The following is an 11049-nucleotide window of genomic DNA, read 5'->3' on the forward strand; positions in this document are numbered from 1 at the left end:
TGCCTGTTTCCAATTTTGCAAAAATTCACAAATCCATCCCCCACAAATGTGCAAAGAGAAAATATCTAGTCACTGGTTTTAGAGATGTGGGCACAAGCCGTGGCCACCATAGTCACTGGCTCACTGACTCTAAAACATACCCAGTGCAGGAGTGGGAACACTAAAAGCAGTCATGTGGGTGTCTGGAGGTGAGAGTTGTTACTGGGTGTAGCCTGTCTCCTAGCAACGATTATACAAAATTAACTCAGAGGGTTGACCTCTCTGATGTCCTAGTCAATTGTGCTTCTCTCCAGGTTAACATGAAATTACCCTTTACTGAAGAGTAGCAAGCAGTATGCAGACCAAACCCTCCCAGCCCAAGGATGAAAATGTTTAATGGAAAGGTGCACACACTTCGTTCTGTTCAGCCCTTCTCTCTCTTGTAGAAAAAATTCATCTACTCTACACAAAGCAAGCCTGATTGTTCTGTATCACCTTTTGCTGTCCTGTGTGATCACAAATTGATTGAGGGGTGACACATCCTAGTCACATCCAGGTGCAGCAGGTATAGGGAGCTGCTCGGTAATTACTGAACTCATCCTTTGTCCTTTGAATAGATGGACACAACTGCTGTCCCCCTCCTGAGTATAGGGAACTTCCCACTCTTACCATAGATTGTCATGGTTAGTGTCGTTTATAATTAAATCCATCACTTCTTTTAGATGAATTCTTTTGTTCTGGAAGAATAGACCCCTGATCATGTTGGCCAAAGGTGCTATAAACTAGAACACAATGACAGATCAATGACCACTTGGAAAATAAATGCTCTATGCCAACCTAAGTGCTCATAGTGTGTGTTTGTGTTCAATGCAATCCAACACAATGTTGAGGTTTCACAATATTCCTGACATATTATCATAGAGAAAACTGTTCTTCTGCCATAACATCCCCAGAATTGCTTAAACTCAAGACAGCAAGAAAACTACATTTCTGGTTCTAACAGTGGATGTGAAATTGTGAAATTCATGCACAGAAAAAGACAGGTATCTTTTGAGGACCTGTGTGGTACAATTGGGACCACCATCTAGCTGTCAGGCGGCTGCCAGAGGGAAGAGAAAGAAAACCTTTGGTTGTGGCTCCCATCCTCAGGGAAGGGGAGATTGGGAGTGATGATTCTTACCATCTTATTGTGTACATGACGGAAGACTTCCAGCAACTCATTTTCTAACCTAATAACATAGTCATAAGCTCTACCTTGATATAATTCATCACCTATAATAGACTGAATTTTGTGTCCCACCCCCCCAAAAAATTCACATGTTGAAATTCTGACCTTCAAGGTGATTGTATTAGGAAGTGGGGCCTTCTGGAGGTGATTAAGTCATGAGAGCAGAGCCCCCACGATGGGATTAGTGCCCTTTGTAAAAGAGAATTCAGAGAGTTCTCTCATCCCTTCCAACATGTGAGGTTACAAAGAAAAAAGTGTCTAGGAAGTAGACTCTCAGCAGACCTCAAACATGCCAGGGCCTTGATCTTGGACTTCTTAGCCTCCAGAACTGTGAGAAATAGATGTTTGTTATTTATAAGCCACCGTCTATGGGTTTCTGTTACAGCATCCCCAGCAGACTGAGACACCTGCTAAGGATGATGCTTACGCTGCCAGGCAGATACCAAAGGCTAACATCCAGGCTTTACAAACGGGACTTTCACAGTTCTCACTGAGAAAAACCAAATGCGAAGCACAGTTTAATTTTTGGTAGAACACAAATGCTTTGCCTAAATCCATATTTCTCGCACACAATATATCGGAGCCAAGAAGTGTAAAGGAACTAGAGAGGGTAGAAGAGGACAAGCTAAAGCCATATCTTTTAGGGGAAGTGCCTCTAGAAGCTGTTTTGTTCTGGAAATACGGGCCATATCTCCAAATGCCAAATTAACTGAGGGGATTAGCTCTATAATTCAAGGTTTCCAATTACTTTCACTAGAAAGAAATATCCTGCTGATTGTGCAAAAGTGTTTTCTGGGAATTGAATAATGTGGGTAATTGCCTCAATTCTCGATTATATTTTGGCTGTATCAGTGCCATCCAGTCAGCAACGTGTGAGCTAACTAAAGCTGTAAGTATGTTGGCAATGTAAAGGTTGTCTTCTTCCCACATTCAACTCCACATTCTTCATGATTAGCTCATCTCCTGCGGCCGGGCGCCCTGCAGGACTGGAAAACAGCCAGCAGCTGTCATGGATGCACCAACAGCTCGTGGTTCTCAGTGCAATGCATGTCCCACAGGTCCCTAACTTTGGGGACATGCCATTCACCCCAGCACTGGCTGGCACATTGACAGTTCTGTCTGAGGAGGCGTCTTCACCAGCACTGTCCTCTTGGCAGGGGTTTAGATGATGGGATTCTGCAGATATTCATCTTTTACTTGAGGGCATGTCATCTTGCTAAACGAGGAAGCCGGACAACCTTTGGGGTTCCCTCGGTCTCCAGGGCAGGGGAACACATGTACGCTCACCTTATGCAGCTTCGTCTGGCCTTCTGACAGCTGCCGTCCAGCAGCAGGAACAGCCTGAATGCCTGGCAACCCCCAGTACCAGTGGGTGCAGATCTTGTTGCCCCTTGGCCCCCCACCCAGTGAAAGGTGTGGCGACCTCTCCAGCTTGAGACCACCAGCAAAGGCAGCAAAGAGGTGAACACCCAGTGAGGGGGCAAAGGGTACAGCACTGACATTAAACACCACCTAGGAAAATGAAAAATGATGTTTCACTGACCTTAGCCCAACCCTCTGGCCATCGTCTTGGAGAAATTCCAAGTTTTTAGCCTTCAGAGGAAGCTCTGGCAGAAGCCTAACGTGCTGTGTATGCTTCAGAAATTCATGAAAGTCTTTCCTTGTGGCCCCAGGCCCCGTGGAGGAGGGTGGGAGCTATGGGAGGCACCAGGGTGATGGATGGGGGCCCCAGGGGGGTAGTGAAAGTGGAAAATGGAACAACAGGCTGAGGAGAGGGAACACTGCACCATCGTCAGCCTTTAGGCAGGCTGTGGGTGAATTTCCTTAGTGTGTGTGGGGGGGGTAGTGACATGTAGGATTATGGGAACCAAAGGAGAATAAGAAAATATGATTTGTGTCATTTATTTTTGCCCAAGTTCTAGCTACGTAGCAGCCAAGAAGCTCACGGAGGCCCATGGTCTTGCTCCTTTGCATCAAAACCCAATAGGGACATTTTGATTTATAGTTGAAAAGGTAGCAAAAGAAAGGAATTGCCCTTAAAAAAAAGAAGAAGAAAAGAGGTTTTCTAAATCTCTGTTCAAAGCAAAGAGCCTAAGACAGGGAATGTAGAATACATCGATCTGAAATCAAACCACCATGATTGCTATCTTTGTGGCAGCTGTGTGTGAGAAAGTGTGTATATCTGTGTGCCGTGTGGGTGCCTATATGTGGGAGGGGGACAGGAGACTGGGTAGAAGATAATCTTTGTTTCATATTTGGGTGATTTTCTCGCTTTCATAATTGGGAAATACCAGCACCTTGCTACCCACCCCAATCTACCCAGTCCTTGACGTTACTGTGTTAAGAGCAATAAGCTTGAAAAGACCTAAGAAGGAATACAGACCAATTCATAACTGCTGTAAAAGTTGGGGTGATTAAACCAAATTCCTGATTTTCGCATAGAGCATATTCACTAAAGTTTAGAAGTGGATCTAAAAATTGTAGTATGCACCTTTCCATAAAAATAATCGTTGAGTGACTGTTGTATGTCAGGCGCCGACTCTGCTAGGTTCTAGATACATAATAGCAAACAAAAGTGACCAGGTGCCTCCCCTCAAGTAGCCTGAAGTCCAGCCCGGGAGAAAGACCTTGTACGGATTATATATAATTTAAAATTAGATAAACGTTCTAAGAAACAATGCAAAAGACTTCAAGAAAGACTCAGGGGAGGACCTGGATTAAATTGTGGGGCCCCAAAAGGCTGAGGCCTAAATTTTAAGAAGGAGCTAGCAGGCAAAGGGAGTGGAAAGGGAGGCCCTGGAAGAGGGCACAGCTTGAACAAAGGCCAGGAGGTAGGAAAGAGATTGTGTGTTTGAGGAACTGAAAGAAAGGAACAGTGGAAGGAGATAGAAACTAGATGTAAATAGAGGCCAGATCATATCAGGTCTTTCCATCGTGGTACCAGTTTTGTATTTTGAAAATAGTAGCTTTACAGTGAAAAAACCTGATAGATACCACGTTAAACAACTAATCAAAGTTAACAGGTGTAATGGCATGTGATAATCATCATATGCCACCTGATAGGATGCACTGGGAAGGACGTAACATCATTTCTCTGGTATTGTTGCCCATAACTGCATAACCTGACTTAATCATGAAAAAAATAATCAAACTAAAGATGAGGGGCATTTTACAAAACAAGTGGCCCATAATTTTCAAAAATGTCAAGGTCTTGAAAGACATAGAAAGCTTGAGGGACTCTTCCAGATGAAAGGAGACTTGAAGAGAAAAGACAACTAAACGTGTGATTCCAGTTCCAAAAAATGACATTATGGGACAGTTGGTGACATTCAGTCAAGGTCTGCATATTGGAGAAGACTATTGCATCACTGTTAAATTTCTGAATTTGACAGTTGGACTGCAGTTTTGTAAAACGTTGTCATTTGGGGAAGCTGGGCGAAAAGCATATAAGAATTATTCGTACTGTTTAAGTTTTAGATTTCATCCTAGGTACAATAATGGCAAACCCTTAATGCGTTTTGACAAAAGGACTGTCTTGCTGTAGTTTAGGTCTTTACACATCACTCTGACCGCTCTGTGGGAAATGGCTCGAAGCAGGACCACGGGGAGGCGGTCCTGGTGGCAGGAGATTTGAGCAAATGGCATCATTTCTCTGGGCCGATCTTCTCGGCTGTCAAATGAAAGGACTGAACTGTCTGTATTTACCAAGGCAGGTTCATGACCTGCACTGGAATCACCTGGGGAACTTCAAACATTCAGGTCCCTGGGTCCCACCCCCTCATGCCGACCTGTAAGGTGTCTCAGTCAGCTCCAGCTGCCGTAACAGAACACCATAGACTGGAGGGCTTCAAAGCAGACATTTATTTCTCATAGTTCGGAGGCTGGTAGGTCCTAGTCAAGGTGCCAGCCAGTTAGGTTCCTGGTGAGAGCCCTCTTCCTGGCTTGCAGATGGCTGCCCTCTCACTGTGTCCTCAGGAGAGGGAGAGAAAGGGGGAGAGGGAGGGGAGGGGGTAAATACCTGAGATAAGTGTGTGAGCCTTTTTACCTGGTGGACCTGTCTCCCACTGCGGTCTGTTTCAGGGACCATGTCTTCATGTCTTGGTTCTAAGACAAACATAGTCCCTTCCTTGATTTGCCTTTTCCCCAAGCACCAGCAAAGCCTGCTCCAGCTCTAACAAATGCTCGAATGGATGACTGAAGGGCTATGATTGTGTTTAACAGTGAAGGGAGAAGCTCGGGGTAGGAATTAAAAAAGGGGGACAGAATGAGGCACCAATTCCAACCTAGCCACCCAGACATCCTCGGCTGGTCCGGGCTCACTGGGATAGCTGAGATGGAGCTTCTTCTTGTTTAGCAGATGACAGCAGGTGCCTCTTGTGCCCACCTCACCTTGGACTCCTGCTGCAGGTGGACTCCTGCTGCATGTGTAGACAGCAGCCCCAAGTAGCTTTCACTCCATCTAGTGTCTGCCCAAGGACCTTCCCTTCACCCCGTACCTCTCAGAGAACTGGGAAGGAGCCCACTCTGTCCATTTCCGTGCAGAGCTTGGGAGTTACGGGAGCAGTTACTATCCTCAGGGCAACCCAGGATGGGAGCCACAGGACAGACGCTCCTCCAAGACCATCCTTGAGTGCACAGTTCTGCTACAGCGGCTCACAAGGGCTGAGGAGACTGATCCCACTGACCCCCAGCAGTGACAAGCCCAGCAACCCTCCCTTCTACTGGCTTTTCTGCCTTGCTTTTTTCACTCTCCCTGGCCCTCACTTCTAGTCTTTGACTTTGAAAAATGAGGACAATTAAGAAGATGGAGAGAAGAGAGCAGAAAGTAGATTGGAGACAAAAAGGAAGGGAGGTTAGAATGGCAAAAGGAGGAGGGAGATCACTGTTTGCTGCTGTTATGTGCACAATGTGTGTGATTCAGGGTAGAGCTTGTAACCTGAACGGGTGGACAGGTCATGGACGAGTGAACGCAGGTACCAGACCCACCCTGGTTATCAAATGCCGGAAGTGTGGCAGGAGGAGCAGGGAAGAGGGAGAGTACAAAACAGCCGGAGCACATCTGTGTGTGCACCAGCAGCCCCAGAGAGAAAGTCACCTACACCGCTGACTCCTGTTTAATAACCGGAGCGACATTGCCAAAGCCATCCATTGCAAAGCCATCTCTCTCTAGCTTTCCAATCAGCTTCAACTGGCTTGATGGGTCCTAAATAAGAGGACCATTGTGCCACCTTCGTGATGCATGTGCTAACGACATAAATATGTAAGCAGTTCCAAATTAGCATTAATTAGCAGCAGTAGCCTGGAAATGCTTAGCATAACGCTGAGAAGCACTAATGGAATTGTGTATCTTTTCCTCCAGAATGAGCAGTCAAGAATCATGCATAATGCAAAAGCAGAGAATGCAGCTGGTAGCAGCAGGCTGGATCACAGGAGATGATTTCAACTTGTTTTTATGATCGTGAAAAACTACCTTTCAGTCAGGCCCCAAAAGCGAATACTATCCTACAGCCCTGGGGGCGTGGACATACGCAAAATCAGCCTACATAACAGTAAATAACAATCCCGCATAGAGCCCCCAACGCTGGGCTCCTTATTGATGTTCAATCCACGTTTAGAGAGTCTCAGGGAGTGCGTGCGGGGGCGGTGGCAGAAAGCAGGTGCCACCTGACCCTGTGGGAGGCTGGTGGAGACACACGGGCTGAGCCCATCTCCGCTGGGGCAGAGGGCTGCTCAGCCCAGGAAGCAGCGCCTGGACGGTGTTGCCTAATCTTGAAATTGTTCAGACCCAGGACAGAAGGACTGCAAGAGAGGAAGGCCTGTAGTCTCCACTCGCCGCCTGGTCCTAGAGCCTCCGAGGTGGGTTAGAGGGCAAAAGAAAATTGAGGAAAATCCCAGAGGCTCCTCATTTTCACCTGTTCTCCTTGCCTTCCCTTTCTCAACCACTATGGGTTTTTGGAGGGTTTTGTTAACAACCAATTCACATACCATATAACTCACCCACTTAAAGTGTATCGAATTAGATAGGTTTGGCTATATTACATTATTCATTTTTTTAAAGATTTTATTCATTCATTTGTCAGAGAGAGAGAGAGCGCACAAGCAGGCCAGAGCGGCAAGGCAGAGGCAGAGGGAGAAGCAGGCTCCCCACTGAGCAGGGAGCCCAATGCAGGACTTGATCCCAAGGCCCTGGGATCATGACCTTAGCAGAAGGCAGACGCTTAACCGACTGAGCCACCCAGGTGTCCCACATTATTCATTTTTTTGAAGTTGTGAAATATATATAACATAAAATCTTTCATTTTAACCATTTTAGGTAGGATCATTTTTATTATCGTAAAATATGTATAACATAAAATTTGCTGTTTTAACAATTTTTTTTAAAAGATTTTATTTATTTATTTGACAAAGAGCACAAACAGGGAGAGTGGCAGTCAGAGGGAGAGGGAGAAGCAGACTCCCCACTGAGCAGGGAGTCCGATACGGGTCCCGATCCCAGGACCCCGAGATCATGACCTGAGCCGAAGGCAGATGCTTAATGGACTGAGCCACCCAGGCACTCCTGTTTTAACCATTTTTAAGTGCACAGTTTTGGGCCATTAAGTACATTCACACTGTGCAACCATCACCAACATCCATCTCCAGAACTCTTCATCCCCCCAAATATAAACTCTCTGTTCATAAAGCAATAACTCCCCATCCTTCCCTCTTCCCCTACCCCCCAGGCCCAGGTAAACTCTAACCAATTTTCTGTCCCTCTGAATTTGCCTATTCTAGATATTTCATGTGAGTGGAATCATACAATATTTATCCTTTTGTGTTTGGCTTATTTGACTCAGCATAGAATCTTGAAGATTCATCCATGTTGTAGTGTGTGTTAAAATTTAATTCCTTTTTATGGATGAATAATATTCCATAATATGTATACACTACATTTTGTTTATCCATTCATTTGTTGATGGATACTTCAGTTGTTCTCACCTTTTGGCTCTTATGAATAATGCTGCTATGAACACTGGCCCCCAAGTATTTATTTGAGTTTCTTTTCAGTTCTTTGGTATACATACCTGAAAGTGGAATTGCTGGCTCATATGTTAATTTAGCTTTCTGAGGACCCACCAAACTGTTTTCCACAGCTACACCATTTTACAGTCCCACCGGCAATGTGTAAGGGTTCCAATACACTTCTTATTTTCTGTTTGGGGTTGTTTGTTTTTTAATTACAGCCACTATAGTAGGTGTGAAGTGGCGTTTCATGGTTTTGACTTGCAGTGCCCTGTTGACTAGTAATATTCAGCATCCTTTCATGTGCTTATTGGCTATTTGTAGATCTTCTTTGGAGAAATGTAGTAGTTTGCTAGGACCGCCATAACATAGTACCACAGACTAGGTGGCTGGCTTAAACAACAGAAATTTATGTTCTCACAGTTCTGAAAGCTGGAAGTCTGAGGTCAAAGTGTTGGCAGATTTGGTTTCTTTTGAGGTGGGTCTCTCTCCATAGTTTTTAGAGGGTGTCTTCTCCCTGTGCCTTCATTCGGTCTTTTTTCTGTGCCTATCTGTGTCCTAATTTCCTTTATGAGGACACCTGTCCTACTGTATTAAGGCCTACCCCAGTGACCTCATTTAATCTTAATTACTTCTTCAAAGACCTTATCTAAATATTGTCACATTTTGAGATACTAGGGGTTAGCATGTCAACATATTAATTTGGGAGGGAGGGGACACAATTCAACCCATAACAAATGTCTATTTAAATTCTTTGCCCATTTTTTTTCAGTTGGGTAGTAACCACTGTGAGTTTTGATGTTGACTGTGTGGTTTTATCTTTTATAGAGGTGAAGGTAGGGATAGAATAGGAGAGAGGAAGGTTATTACTAGGTTTTAAATCTTGAAATGTTTTATTTGATTAGGTGTAAGCACACTCACACTGTCCCAAAGGACATTTTCCCACTTTTCCCTATAGAGTTCCAACCATACTATCTCTCACTAGAATAATGCAATAATATCCAACAGCAGCAAGCAAGAAATCACTATATTATGCCTGAATCATAGTAAATCAGTTTTCAAATGCCTGCTAGACTATAACTTACTTAAAGGCAAGTGTCATTTCTTACCCAACTTTGAGTCTGGCTCAACATCTGAGTCCCAGGCCACGACAGCATTTTCTCATGTGATAAACAAAATAACCTATGCAGTAGCTCTTATTATCCCCACTATACAGCTGAGGAAACAGAGGCTCAGAGGGATCAAGGGGCTTGCCCAAGGTTACACAGTTAAGTAGCGGAAGGAAAGTATAGACCTGGATCTAGCCAACTCATCCTTCCATCCACTGTGATTTCTTTCCCCATAAAGGTAGAAATGGGGTATAAGGGCACAGTAAGCAAGCAGCATTGAACCCATTGAGATTTCTGAGTGAGCCGAGCTCATCTCCAAGGGGTGAATGCTTACCATTTAGAAGGTAGCATTGTCTGTCTTCACACGGTTTTTTTTTTTTCTTTCCGTAGTTCCTAACTTCTTATTTTAAGTCTTGCTAAAATCAAGGGAGATTGCATCTCTTAGGCTTTGCCTACCAAAAGCTTTAACAAAAGAATGGGTCCTGAATGAAGTTGTGCAATGTATTAAACACTCTCCTGTCTCCAGTGGTAAGTAAAAGAGCTATGTAATCAAGTCAATCTCTCCATCACAGCTCAATTTTACACATTCACTGATGAGAATCCCCTTGGTATTGTTAGTATAAGCTACAATTAGTTTTTGAAGTAAGGTTTTCTAATGTCAACATAAAGGAATAATATTTTAATTTCTCATGCACATATCAATTAAGTAGATATTATAATAACAGATAGGAACTCAAGTTCAGTCAATATGCTACATTCATGGTAATTGTAATAGAGACAGAGGATTTTTTTTTTTAATAAAAATTGAGGGGATGGGGCAAAAGGTTATTAGATAACAGTTTCAATACACCAAGATAGTGAAAACAGTCAATGATTATTGTCCTTTTAAAAAAAATTTCTCAATCTAAGACAATGATAACAGCATGCACAAATTATCCACACTGGTTTTCAGCCCTCTGCTGGTGAGATGAATTTTTCTTTTCTTGTCTTTTCTTTTTTTTTCAAATATCCAAATAGGCCTGGACTCTTCTTGGTAATGGACAAAGAAGCTTTTGTAGGCAAGTCCCAGCCCAACTCCATGGCACTCTGTGCCAGCTGCTTCACAAAGAGAAGGTGTCTTACCCTTTATTACTCCCATGCTGGTAATCTGGGCCATGGTGAATCCAGTCATCGCTCTTTTAACTCATTTGATAAGTTTTAATGGGCAGTTTTTCTCCAGTGGCTCCATTGACCAGCAGTCACCAAACTTGTTAGGTAAAGAAGAAATTTATCTAAGGGATTTTGCAAATATTGCATGTTCTTCCCTTGCTGAGTATTTCTCCTTTGAAGAAGGGCATACAGAAGACCCACCTGGTAACTTGTTTAATTAGAATTTTGGGGGCGCCTGGGTGGTGCAGTCAGTTGAGCGACCAACTCTTGGTTTCACCTCAGGTTATGATCTCAGGGTCTTAAGCCCAAGCCCTGCATGGGGCTCCAGTCTCAGCAAGGAGTCTGCTTGAGATTCTCTCTTTCTCCCTCTGCCCCTCCTGCTTATGCTCCCTCTCTCTAAAATAATAAATAAATAAATTGTTAAAAATAATAAGAATTAGAATTTGTTCATTCCAGCTTTTTTCCCCCAAGGGGAAAAAATAATCACATGTATAGAATGTGTGGGTGAAGTCCTTGGTTCATAAAGGGGAATCTGACCAAGGAAGTCTCATAACACCTTTTCGTGTTTGTGTTTTCATTGTG

Source organism: Halichoerus grypus, chromosome 4 (genome assembly GCF_964656455.1).
Source record: "Halichoerus grypus chromosome 4, mHalGry1.hap1.1, whole genome shotgun sequence".
NCBI classification, from domain to species: domain Eukaryota; kingdom Metazoa; phylum Chordata; class Mammalia; order Carnivora; family Phocidae; genus Halichoerus; species Halichoerus grypus.